The sequence below is a fragment of the Tasmannia lanceolata genome, unplaced genomic scaffold, assembly GCF_043159265.1.
Source record: "Tasmannia lanceolata isolate RefF3 unplaced genomic scaffold, GAP_Taslan_0.1 ptg000018l, whole genome shotgun sequence".
Lineage (NCBI taxonomy): Eukaryota > Viridiplantae > Streptophyta > Magnoliopsida > Canellales > Winteraceae > Tasmannia > Tasmannia lanceolata.
In genome coordinates, this window is record NW_027518695.1 from 57,624,818 (window position 1) to 57,639,373 (window position 14,556).

The window sequence follows — 14,556 nt, forward strand, 5'->3', positions numbered from 1 at the left end:
TCTATTAGTCTTGCTTTGGTTCTCGAACCTGTGGTTGCGTCTTTGTGTGTTGATGCAATTGTTAGCCCCTTAAAGAAGAAGCATTGACATCTCTTTCTTTTCCTTTTTATTTGCAAGGTTAATCTATTAGTCTTGCTTTGGTTCTCTAACCTTTGGTTGCGTCTTTGTGTGTTGATGGAATTGTTAGCCCCTTGAAGAAGAAGCATTGACATCTCTCTCTTTTCCTTTTTGTTCTTAAGGGGGTGGGGGTGGAGGTGTTTCTTTTAGTTCTGTGGGTTTTGGATTTTTCATCATGTTGGTTTCGGGGTTTTCATCATGTTTCTGACTTTTCGATTGTAATGACTTAAGATTGTAGGGACCACCCACTTAAGTCAACACCTTATAACTTAAGTGATCTTTTAAGTTATATGTGATGGGGACTATCATTTTAAATAGTTTACATTATGTTAGTCACTTAAGAAGGATCGTAGGGTTCCCATTCGAAAAAAAGGAAGGATTGTAGGGTTATATTAGAATAGGTTCAAGGGTTACTTGAGTATTAGAAGGGGTTTTGTGTTGTAAACTGAACAATTTTTTACAGTATTGAAATTTGTGAATGAGCTTTTTCTGCAGTTTGCACTAAGATGGCGCACAAACAGTAGCAACACCACTCTTGGTGATTTCAATCTCTCTCTCTCTCTCTCTCTCTCTCTCTCTCTCTCTCTCTATTACCTTCCAAAGCTTGAACTTCCCCCTAAAGGGAAAGAGCTCCCGATTCGCTCAGACAAACCTACTCGAAAGAGTAGTTCTGACTTAGCTTTGCTCAAGAGACACTTCTCTTCGAGCCATAAATATTCATTTTTTCCTTCTAGTTGGATCGTCCTTTATGCCTGCCCAGATCCAAAAGTTTGTGATCTAAAAGGATGGGGTGAATTTGAGGATTGGGAGGTGAATTAGAGGATTGGTTAGTGAGAGGACTTGATCTAAAGGCCGGAAGAATTACGATGAGTTTACTTATTTTTCGGGAAGATTCATGCCAAAGCCTTCCCGTGATTAGGAATCAATCACAGAGAGTTATTGTTAATGGAAATCAATGACAGAAGAAAGAAATGTGCTCTTTGTGAAACGGAAATTGAAAGAGTTGTGCTTCAGTTTTGGAAGAGGGTTGAAGAGCAATGTATCAGACAAGTGAGGCCTAAGATTCGCATGTGGGAACATATGAAGGCCCAAGATGAGGAAGCAATTTCTCCTTGCTGATTTCTGATTACATATTATGATGTATCAACATTTTCATAGTTTAATTCAACGTGAAATGAGCATAGAAGTATAGACATCGGAGTTCAACAACCTGTCCATAAGGGTAGGTCATCAAGAAAGTGACAAACAACTCGATGCAAGTTATTTATCCCGGCTCAAGCTGTTGACTCGGGATGAGATGATAGTTAAGTGGCTGACTAACCTTGAAGATGCACATCAATATGCTCTTTGGGTAGAAGAAAGAGTGATCCATCATGGCCCTAGGTTTAATATGATCGGACAAAAGCCTACACCTACAAACACAATGAGTTATAGTGTTGTTGGGGTGTCAAGGATTGACTAAACAGCTACTAGAAGCGATCATGCATCTCCTTTATCAAATTGAATGAGTCCCAGGACTGTTGAAGGGGTTGACCGGACTGTTACATTAAAGGAACGAGCGCTCATTGGGTCAATGATTCGATGTTTCTCTTGTGGGGAATTAGGACATGCATCCTATTCTTACTCATAAGAGTGTTGACTTTACTAACGGTGACAGCGAAGAAGAGGATCAAATATGGCCTATTTATGACTGGTATCAAGACAAAGATGAGGAAATCAACATCATGGCTGTTCGGAACTAGAATTTGTTGGTTCTTGAGGAAGTCCTTGCAATTGTACCACACTATCACAAACACTCAATCCAAGAACATCCTCGCTAATGAACTAGGTACCGCTAGCAAAATCCTCGACAAGTCTCCTTACTTTGAACGTCTATGGAATGTTATGAAGCGATGTGTGAATTGTTGAAGTATAAAAGATTAAATAACGCCATCTACAACAGCTTAAGCTTTTGGAGTAATTGGTTGTTTCACATGGTATCAAAGCAATTGCTCTGGGTTCAAAACTCCTTGACATTAAAAAATCTACATGTAATGGCCAACCCAAAATAGGGGCCACATGCGCCATGTGTAAGCCAACCCTTGAAAAGACGGGGCCACACGGAGGGGGAGTGTTAAAGTATAAAAGATTAAATAAAGCCATCTACAACAGCTTAAGCTTTTGAGTAATTGGTTGTTTCACATGAATGATGATATGCTCGAATCACAAACCGATACACTTCGAAGGAACACCATCTCTAGATCCTCCATGCTATAGTAGTGATCTCTATGATGGTGACCAATGGAAACCTCTTTCCTCTCAACACTCGGTCACAAACTCTCTAACATCTCTCGATTTACCTCTTTGATGTAGTGAGCGAAGGCGTCGGCCTTAGTGATGCACTTCCCAGTATAGAGCACATGTATACGATCTAGGAGGTGTGGAAGGAGATGGACACGAATGGTCTCAAAAGAATGAACCAAATTATGTAAACTCGTTCTATTGGTGATGGTCCCCTCTAGCTAAGCATTTCAGCAAATGCTCCAAGCCATAATTGATCACTTATATCTGTCCATATGCTCGAGAGTAGTATGTACGGCTGAAATAAAGTATAATCCTATTTTACTCCTTAAAATATGTGCTCTCTAGACAATCAGATGATCTATGACCCCATTCATTACAGTTGGAACATTTGAAGGTAGTAGTACTATGTAGTTTGGGTCGAAGAAGTCCATGACCCATGTTCTTCTCACCCACATGTGGGCTCTTAGCAATGTTATTAGGAGGAAAAGTGGAGTTCAAATGACTAGCCACACAATCTCTAATAATTGATGTAACACCCGAAACCTTGATAATTTTTTTAAATAAAAACTTTGTTAGTTGCACCCCAAAAGTTATGAAAATTGTATGTCTATACTAACCCTAGTTGATATATTATTCAAAGAGAGACTTGAGGGGTATTTTTGGCACATGGTAAAAGTTAGCGGAGAATGAAACTCTCTTTTTTTAAGACCTATAATTTTGGCTGTATCCCCCAAACTCCAAAAAAATTGCCATATCCCATTTCCCAAAAAAATTGCCGCCCACTCCAAGTTTTGAGTGGGTATGGCAATTGCTTTCTCCTCCCATTCTCATCCCATAAAGTGGGCCCATTTGAGCGGGGGCTAATATTTAGGATTCTTAGAAAGAAAAGAAATATACTAACCCATTTGGGTAGGGAGTAATATTTAGGATTCTTAGAAAGAAAAGAAATAAACTAACCCAAAAGATTTTGTTGAATCACTAGTAAATAAGAATACACACGTAAAAACATGGGAAGTTAAAATTTAAAGCAATAAAATAATAATTAAGGAGGGAGATAAGTAAAGCTACAAAAAATTAGGGAAATTCTAATTTTTCAATCGTGCGCAACTCCCAAAAAGGGAGGTGTGCGCACTACTTACCTCCTTTCCCCCCTTCTTTTGGGCGTCATCTAGTGGGCCCCATTGGATGAAATAAATCTTTATTTTACTTCTATATATATTTAAAAAGGGAAGATTGCTTAGAGGCCAAGCAAAAGTAAAGAAGCAAGTGAGAGAAAAGATTAGAATAAGAGAGATTTTAGGGGTTTTAAAGTTAGCAAGATTGGGAAATCAAATCTCAAAAAGAATAAAATATATATATTTGGAACTCTCCCTCTCACGTCCAGTTACGGAATTGGGTCGTTACAAATGAACTACTTGAGTCTCAGTCAATGCCCTTTTGCCTCGCCTCACCTTGCCTTGCAAAGCTAGGCAGAGCCTGCATTCCAAGGGACCACAACATTTCCAACGATCCGAAGCCCAATGCGTTCGCTAATGCGGTTCAAGGCAACTCTGATCTCGGGTCAGATTTCCGAGTGCTGGTCCAACGTAGCTTGAGTGCAATGTCTCTAGGCCTCTCGGGGCTGGGCTCGTTCTTGCCCTTGATGTGGTGCATTGGCCATATTAGTCATAGTTTGTGACATAGCTACTACCCACGACTCTCCTTATTGGATAAGGATGAGGATTGTTGTCACATGCGGAGGATCCAATTCAAAGAAGCAAAATATCAACACGTCTCTATTAGGTCGTTGAGTCTCCTGGGCATATGAGGAGAGCGAATTAAAAAAAAAGTGATTACTCTTCCCGATTCTATCCTAAGCTGCTGTTGCTTTTTGCTTTGTGAAAAAAAGAGTCCCAACATTACAAGTTTATTATTTAGTGTTTATCTATAGGTTGGGTAAGTTTATTATTTAGTTTAATCAATAAGCCCTTGTGGATTCAAGGGCTTATCCGATTGGAGCAATTGGCACGATTGAATCCTATTGGATTTGTGACCCACTTGGTTGCACTTGTAGCATATGATCCGCTGCTCGAATTGCAACTCATAAGGATCTCGTCGTGGAATTTGGGTAGTTGTCGAAGTAGTAGGAACATCTCCGCGCCCTCTCCCTCGTGTCGGGAATGGTTGAGCAGATTTACCCACCCCAACAGGAAGATCCAAAACCGCCTTCTCTTTCGCCGTAGAAATCGACATCTGCGGTGTCTCTACCACTGTTTGATTCTCATAAAAATCCCTATGGGTTGAATGGTTGAGCATGGTCTCAACGTGTTCCGCCATCTTTACCGCCTCAAACAACGTCCAAATCGGGTGAAGAGCGATCTGATCATGGATTGACTGACGAAGACCTCCATTGTAGCGTGCCACTCGTTGCACCTCGGTCTCCAAAATATCGTTTCTAGATGATAGCCGGTAGAACTCTTCAGTATAATCTTGCACCGATCTACTCCCTTGGCAGCAATTTTGGTACTGTTGAAAGAGTACCTGTTCATAATCAATGGGAAGAAATCTCTCACGAAGGATTTGACGCATCCTTGCCCACATTCAGATTGGTTGCTTTCCCATCCTTGTACGTGAGAGTTGTAGTTGTTCCCACCATGCCGAAGCTCCTTCTTTAAGCTTGATGGCCACGAGTTTTGTTTTTTTCTCCTCGGGAACTTCCATGTAGTCGAAAAATCTCTCGACCGCCGCAAGTCAATCAAGAAAATCTTCGATATGGAGTTGGCCATTAAATTCGAGCAAATACATCTTAGTATTATAATCGCGATCACGAGCCGCAGTTTGTGGAACACGACCACGGGTATTCCTCGGATGGATGATGTCTTTGAATTCTTCCTCGCTAGAGTAATCATCGTCGGGAAAATACGTAACTCTTGTGCGGGGACGTTGAACTCGATTTAGAGCTTGAGCGTCCCGTTGCTGATCACCGTCGTCGATTTGGGGTTGCTCGTGCTCAATAGGATTCAACCGTGCCAATTGCTCCGCTATTTGATTAAGGGTAGCTTGTAGAGCATTGAACATCTAATGACGTAGCCACAACCCACGACTCTCCTTATTGGATGAGGATGAGGATTGTTGTCGCATGTGGAGGATCCAATTCAAAGAAGCAAAATATCAACACGTCTCTATTAGGTCGTTGAGTCTCCTAGGCATATGAGGAGAGTACCTTGTGATTGGAATTAAAAAAAAAATTGATTACTCTTCCCGATTCTATCCTAAGCTGCTGTTGCTTTTTGCTTTGTGAAAAAAAGAGTCCCAACATTACAAGTTTATTATTTAGTGTTTATCTATAGGCTGGGTAAGTTAGTAGAATTAGCTAGTTGAGTTCTGGTAGGATATGGATGATAGGGATATGTATAGGGTTGGAATTTTATTTGGAATAGAGATACTTTGCCTTATATATAGCTATCGTGCAAGCTTGTTGCATGGTTTTAGACTTGTTACTGAAATTAAATAAAGTTTACTCTTTCTTTGTTAGAGAAAGTGGTACTTCTATTGGTTATTTGTGGATTCAAAGAACAGCCCCTTGTCGATTCAAGGGCTTATCTGATCGGAGGTCGATAGCGATCAACCCTCGACTAGTTCTTCGTGCTTCCGGCTACACCAGGTGGTATCAGAGCCCTGCTACGTTCCATACATAGCTTCCCACGGAAAACGGGAAAATCAAGAAACCGTGACGGTAGAGATGTACTGAACAACGTCGAATCCCTTTTGAAATTGGTGCTTTTAAAGATGAAGTTCTTTGTGATGTTATCAATATGGATACTTGCCATCTTTTGTTGGGGAGACCTTGGCAATTTGATAGGTATTCCACTCTTAAGGGGAGAGAGTATGTCTTCGTTGTTCGCCAAAACAATAAGAGTTTTGCACTTCAACCTATGGTGGATGAGAAGAACTCCAAAGCTTTTCAAGTAGAGAGGCAATCATGTTTAGCGGTAGAGGAATCACTTGCCAAATCTAATAGGAAAGAGATACATGATGGCGTAAAAAAGAAGCAAAAGAAGCCTACTCCGCCTAAACCTAAGTACAACGTGGAAAAAAGAAAAGCATCAGCGTGTTAAGGTCTTTGAGGTTGGAGATGCTATGAAGACAACACCCATGAACTCTAGGGTAGGATATGGATAATAGGGATACGCATACGGTTGGAATTTTATTTGGAATAGAGATGCTTTGCTTTATATATAGCTATCGTGCAAGCTTGTTGCGCGGTTTTTAGACTTGTTACTGAAATTAAATAAAGTTTACTTTTTCTTTGTTAGAGAAAGTGGTACTTCTATTGGTTCTTTGTAGATTCCAAGAACAACCCCTTGTGGATTCATAGGCTTCTCCGATCGGAGGTCGATAGCGATCTTCGTGCTTCCGGCTACTCCAGTTTGTACATGTGTGATTGATGTGCAAGACAACCCTCTAGAATTGAGGGGTGTATTAAGACCAAGGTTTTAAATTCGGTCCAAAATCCGAAATTTTGGATTTCGGTCAAGATCGAAACCGAAACGTCCGAAATCCGAAATTGGCGAAACGTACCAAATTTCAAAATTTCGTAAATTTCGGCCAAATTTTTTTTAAAAAATAATTTTTTATTCATTTCCCAAATTTCAGCCGAAATTACTGAAATTTCGGCCCAAAAATTCGAAATTTTGAGTGTCTTTACCGAATTTGGGCTGAAATTTCAGTTTCGGCTAGGTCCAAAATTATCCCCAAAACCGAAATTTAAAACCTTGACTAAGACACATTAAAAGAAAATAGATGGGCTAAGACTAGGAAGTTGACACCTAACTGATCTGAAGTAGACTCTAAGATATAGGGTAGCGCTAAGAAACTCAAATATTATGTAAAAGAAAATTTTAATGAACCTAGACCCAAAGGAGAATTTTAGACTCTAATGCATATAACTAAGAGAGACTCCATCGGGACTTTACCCAACAATTGGAGGGCGAGAGACGAACTATCCAAGGCTATAACTGAGGAAGAGTCTATCAGTCATTATCGAACACCTACGTGTCCTTAATTTAAGGGACCCTACAAGTGTTTGAGCTCTGAGTTCTGACTTCTAATACCAAATTGGTGCAGACCTTGGGTTTGCAGGTTGATTTCTGAGAATTTAGGTGCACGAATGAGGTGTTCTAATTTAATATGGCAGCAAATTATATATTCAAAAATAAATTAAACATCATATAAAAAACAATTACAACTAGGTATTGTAGGAAAGTAGAGCCTTTGAAAATCTTTCATCAAATAGTAAATAATTCAGCCCCATGCAGGTTTTGTACATCAAATCTATAAACAAAACAACTAGCTACCGAAAATATGGAAATAATGTATGATAAGATTCAGATATAAGAAATAATCTATTTTTCTTGAAATGAATTTGAAATAATCCAATATATGGCTCAAATAATACCTAAGGGTGGTTAAGGTGTGGTAATAGGCAATGAGTCAGGGCAAGGTGATGGGAAAAGTAAATACGATCTAGGAGGGGAATGTAAGAAAAAGATGAGAAAGGTTCTAGGGGTAGAGAATATGGGGTTAGTTTATTGAAAATGAAGTAAATGTGATCTGTACCTTAGAGTGACATGTTGGTCTTCGTGCCTTGATCGTTCGCTGCAAGTAATGTCCAAGAGGAATAGGAGAAAGAGAGAAAGCGAGAGAGAGAAGGCAAGAAGAGAAAGAAAAGAGGCAACTGCACAAGGCCGATAGGGACAGAAAGAGGAGAGGAGGAAACAAAGAAAAAAAAGGGGAGTGCTCCATGCAAGGGTGTGTTTTCTTTCTCGTCGATTCAAAATTAGGGTTTATAGGAGGGTGTTTGCTTTTAAAGAGAGCAATATGGATAAGTGTTGGGCCATAAGGAGGCTGGCCTATAGGAAATAAGAAGAGGGGCTTAAGGGGTCAAGTAGTGGGCCATAGGGGGGTTAGCCAATATATTATAAGAAAGGGGTTGGAGGTTTAAGTGGTGGGTCATGGTAGGGAGGCTAATAGGGTTATAAGACCTTTTATGTGAGTTTGAGCATGGGTTTAGAGTGGCGGGTCATGGTTTGCCAATATGATATAAGAAAGGGGTTGGAGGTATAAGTGGTGGGTCATGTAGGGATGCTAATAGGGCTATAAGACCTTTTATGTGAGTTTGAGCATGGGTTTAGAGTGGCGGGTCATGGTTAATAGGCAAGTAAAGTGAGCCATAGGTTGATGTGGACATCCTACCACGTCTAGGACTAATAAAACATGAATTAAAATATTAAATAAAGAAAAAATAAAGAAGGTGTATTACTACTCTAAATCACCTCACTTAGACTTGAAATAATTAAAATAGAACAATCAATGGACACGATACCTTGGGCCCTGTACCTAAAAAATAACTAAATACCACCTAGGGGAATATGGGGCCTATTTGCTGGGACTCAGATCCCTCTCCTTTTGAATGATGACTTAGCTCTCTCTTTCCTTCCATCTGTTTTTTTCAACTCTTTTGGTAGGATGAACTGCATCACATAGTGGTCCTCTTTCTCCATTTTGCTTAAAATCGGGCTAAATCTTTAAGTTGAATGGTGGAAAAAGTTAGGAGTGCAAATTTAAATGAAAGTTCCGTCATCAATATGTCAGGAGGAAGGATTATAATGAGGCGGAAGTGCTTGCACTCAAGAAAAGCATCCTTCTCATTGACTCTAATGCCCCCTGGACTCTCTAGTGGTTGAGGGTGACCCCCTTATGTTATTCGTTGCATCAAGCATGGAAATGGCTTTCTTGGTGATTAGCTACATTATCTTGAGGATTCTGATCACTTTGTGTGTGTGTCTGTTTTTTTTTTTTTTTTTTGGGGGGGGGGGTGCAAGTTCTTTTCCGTACGCGCATTGGACTGCCAATTCGAGGGTGGATTCTCTTGATAGAAGTGGTGTCTCTTTGGATACTTTTGTTGTTAGTCCCCACTATCCTCTTGCAATTCTGAGTTAAGCGAGTTGTTGTTTCTTCTTTCTGGCTGATCATCTTAGTTAGAGGCCTTTATGTTCATTCGATATTTACTTTTTTGTCCTTTATTTTTGTGTAAACTATATGGGGCAATTTATCTAATCTGGCTAATGTTAATGATATAAAGGATATGGGAAAAATCGTGAGACCTGACTTCAATTCCTCCTTCCTTAAATTTTTTTGTTAGGCTTGCCTTAGGGTGTTCTAGTGTTCTTCATTATTATCTTTTCTATTTTTATTGAATCTAATCATCAAAAATAAATTTGACAAGATCTTGAAGACGTTATGATGAAGGATGATTAGAGTAAGGACTAACATTGGCTCTAATGCCAAATCTGATGCAAGATTTAAATTGGAAAAATATTTCTACTAGATTTATGGTAGGTTTCGAGGAGCGCAGCGCAGGCGTATATTGGGAAGTTGTAGACGTATGCTAGGAGGGTGTAAAATTCGTTTTGGGACAAAATAACAAGGGCGTATGAATGGATTTGAATGATGTTTCGAAGGTAGGGAATTTTTTTTATATTGGGCATTTTACGGTTTTTGTATATGGGGGTTGTTGTGGTTTATTTTCGCACTTCCGCTGTATCGGATTGCATTACCTCCTCTTTACTTAATGACAGAAACCCATTTCTCCATGAATGGATTTGAATGATGTTTCGAAGGTAGGGAATTTTTTTTATATTGGGCATTTTAGGGTTTTTGTATATGGGGGTTATTCTTGTGGTTTATTTTCGCACTTCCGCTGTATCGGATTGCATTACCTCCTCTTTACTTAATTTTTTTACTGTCGTGGATTAATATTAATTGGCGACAGGCTACATTGCCGTTACTAGTGTTATGTTATAGCGAAGGATAATTGGTGATGGATAAAATTTCGTTGCCATAGGCCGTTTTCCTTGTGCTGGATCCTTCCTGATAGGTGCAAGGACCATCAGTTCCTGCTATTTTGCTAACCCAATTTGAGCATAAAATTTCAGAAATTAAACACAAAGACCATCCAGAATCATTCCTATCACAAATAACACTTCCACACTATCAAGCAGCCTAAAGACACTACATCCCACCTGACTTCAGCTTCCAAATTGCATGCACTGAAACAGTATTGGATGCAAACTAAATTTAATGCCCACAATTATTAGAAACCAAGACGGCAGGAAAAAATGAAGAAAAGAAATGACACATTTCATCATAGCTTTAGGGTCAGGTCGATGCCCTTTTTGTCTGGCTCACCTTCGTGAGCAACATTTTCGCCTGGCTGATTCCCTGGCAACGTTCTCATCTCTCTCCCCTTCCTCGGCAACATCCTCCACTAGCCTAATTTCCCTTGGAACATTCTCCACTGGTGGGCGTCCCATATCCGAACCCTCTCCGACCTCTCTCTGAGGATTTTGGTCTTCAGTCCCTAGTCAGGGATCCCCAACAAGAAGTTTTTGATAGTCGACACATTGGGTCTGGCTAGTACCATCTCCAAAGCTAGGTGTAATGATACGTCCAAAGGGCGTCTTCACGAGCCTTACATCATTGGTTCTTAGAGGTGGTTGTTGCTCTAGTCGTGAAGTTCGGGTTCTTGGCTCTTCAGAATCGGGTCTTGACATTTCAAAGTGTCTTAGCCCTTCAAAACAAGTTGGACTAACTAGGAGTGGGACTTTGCCTTAAGGAGAGATGGTATTTAAAATCTCTCTTCAGATAGATGCTAGAGAGCCATTTCATTTGTATTTAAGGTGAAGCATGCAAGACTTTGAATGGAAGGTTCTATAATTAGTTTCCTTCCGAAAGAATAGTATAATACAGATACACAAAATATTGTTTGTTGAATACAATATATGAATACAATCCAGGAGATATGTTTAAATTAAATGTTCTAGATTGAAATCTTAACTTTTTTGGTTGGAATGGGCTCACTGCTTTAGGTTTCCTCTTTGGATTGGTTTCTATATACATATGATAGAGGAATATTTTTGCCATTGTTTCTGCTAATAATTACGCTACAAGTTAGAATGGCTAGCTCGTCTAGTAGATCCAATATTAGCAAGAACAGTCATGAGGAGTCTCTCGATTGATGCGCATTAGTCAAGTTCTGCATGTGGTCATAAGAAATCTTGCTCAACTGATTAATGCCAGGGTGTCAATGGACGTCCATTTGAATCCAAACTAAAAAACGGTTAGGGTCTAGAAACATTACTAGGATCCATGGTCACATTTTGGATCCCTGTCATAAGATCTGAGAGGATTTCTAATAAGATCTAGACATTAATACGAACATGTGGGATGGTCTTAAATCCAATTTTTTTTATACTATTTTATGAACAAATACTTTACAATTTTTTATAACTAAGTTTTATTTAAGGAGTATTTTAGTAATAACAAAAGGTACAACGGTAAGGTTGCTGGTTGTCATGGGTTCGAGTCATGGAAACAGCCTCCCTGCAATGAAGGGTAAGGCTGCGTACATCTAGCCCTCCCAAGACCCTGCAATGGTGGGGGCCACGTGCATTGGGCCGCCTTTTTGTTTTTTATTAATAACAAGCCGGAAGCATTTTTTTTTTTTAATCTCTCTTATTTTCAGTATTTTGTTATTCACCTCTCTCAAGTCTCAGACTCTCTTTATGTCCTTTCCCAATCATTGCCCCGATGTCCCTATCCCACTGTGCCACTGGCTCGCAGTGGTCGTTGTTGCTCGCCCTTGCCCACTTGAACTGTATACAATGTAAGACCCACTAGGAGATTCTGATGGACGGTCCCATGTGAAATTGATCGTGACCGAGACACGGGAAGTAGGATATGACAAACACATTGGATCTGAAAAACACATTGGATCCAATCCGATCCGATCGATAAGGGATTTGATTGGATTGTGATTAGGACATATGTGGTTCCAAGGGGGAATTAGAATGGATCGTGATTAGGACAGATGTGGTTCCAAGGGAATTTGAATAGATCGTGATTAGGACATATGTGGATCCGATCCAGAGTGGGTCTTTTGGCAACCGTAGTCAACTTGTGATAGTAAGTTCCACCCGTGGTCTTAAGACAAAATGCGCAAGACAAAGTAGTTGATCCAATGATCTGAACCACCCAATTGATAATCCTTGTTTTGGCTCTCGTATTGTGAAAATCATGCCATTTAACCAAGCCTAGCGGGGAGTAATTGTTACTGTAAGATGGGATTGCGTAATTGGTGTAATTTTTATCCAAATCAATTCCTATAAAATGAATGGTTCAGATCAATCCAAGGTGGTTCATTCTCTGCTCTATTGGGCATGTCTTGAAAAAAGAAGCTTGACTTGCACTCACATTATGTCTCTATCCACATCCTTTATCAAATAAATAAAAATTTCTGTTCATGGTGCCGGCTGATAAAATGAATTGTTTAGATTACATCACTAGGCTGATAAAATGAATGAAAGGTTTGACGACATCTCTAGGTTGATAAAAAGAATGGCTAGGATCGTCTAATGCCATGTGGGTTGGTACAAATATATTATGCTTCTCATGTTCTCTTCTTAAGGCTTCTAATGGAATATGAATTCAGGCATTTCCCAACTACTCCTCGTTCTTCCTCCAAAAAAGTTTGGAAGAGCTAAACCCTAACCCTAACTAGGGATACTTTAATTGAAATTCAGTACTTTTGGATGGGTGCTTGGGATTACATAATCAGATTCAGTTGTTTTGACTTCTAACTGAAGCAGAAACATGGTGAGGTTGGTTGGATTTGAACTGCATATCTAGTTTAGTTCATCCACTCTTTTTTCTACAATACTTTTGCTTATTAGTGTTTGAGAATTTCTGTATCCAGGGAGATAGGGTTCCTAAGATTTTGGTAGTCTAGCTAGAAGGATTTGATATCTCCACCCCCTTGTTTTTGCAACTGTCCAATTACTCCCATTATTTAGAAGCTCTCATCATCTAAGGAATGTAAACAGATGTTGAAGGTACCAAAACACAGAGGTTGATGAGAAATTGAGAGGCAAGAGTGGTAGTAGTTATATGCAAACTACGAAGAAGTGAGAGTAGTAATAGGAGAAGAAATACTTGTGCATTAAAAATGGGCAATAATATCCCCATTACCTTGTTTTCATATGGCAATCCTTTTATCTTTAGATAGAAAATACATGTTTAAGATCTACACATCCTATTCCAACTAAGCCATCCAAATATAAATCAAGAGAAGGCTGTGATTGAAAACATTGACAACTGCATCTCAAAAGGAATCCCCGGGAAACCTGATATAAGTCACACAGTAATCTATATTAGAGAGTCAATCCATTTATAGATGGATGTGGCGAGAGTGTTGTTGTAATGCATCATGTTCTTCATTTTTTTACACTAGAGAGGAAGCAACTTAAGGTTTCGTTGGCAAATTCAGAGAAAGTAGGCTACTTAAATTGGCGAAGTTCTTTTGTATATCTTCTTGGAAGAGGTTGATGCCCTTTTCCATATAATTCTGCTGCAGAAGTCTGGGTATAATGGAAGAACATTATAATTCTATTTCTGGGTATAATTTGCAGCAGTAGTCTATGCAATCACTACAACTTATTGTTTTGATCTATTGGAATATATGAAAAATGACCATAATGGAAGAACATCTGGGCTTCATTTGGGTGTGTGGATTGGAGTGAAAAACTTAAAACAAAAAGGAGTCAGAGATTAGAGTAGAACTAAAGAAGTTAAAGAAAACGAAAATGGGGCAGGAGTAAAGACAGGTAATATAGGAGGAGATCAAATGCATACTGTGAATCAATTCGTAGCACAAAGGAGCCTGCATATCTATGTGTAGTAGACACCCCATTTTGTCAAGACAAGACTAATGATAGGTCGTTGCGATGACGAATCCTATGATGAATCCGGAAGCTTCTTTGGTCTTTCTCTCGATATCTCTCTCGGTATCTCTCTAGGTTTTTCCAAGACGCGAAGTTACCCAAGCCACCCTAATACCCAAGACAACCTGCAACCAAGCTTTTACCATGAACCCTCCGAGTTCACCTTCCAGAAAAGCTCTGAAATGCTCAAACAAAGGTTCGAAGAATAAATTCTGCTACATCGGCTCCCGCTTTTACAGCGAACACAACATCCTGAAGATCCAAACAGCAAAACTCTGCAAAAGCACTCCTGAAGATATTTCTAGGAACTGGAACCACCTTTCGGTCACAAGAAACT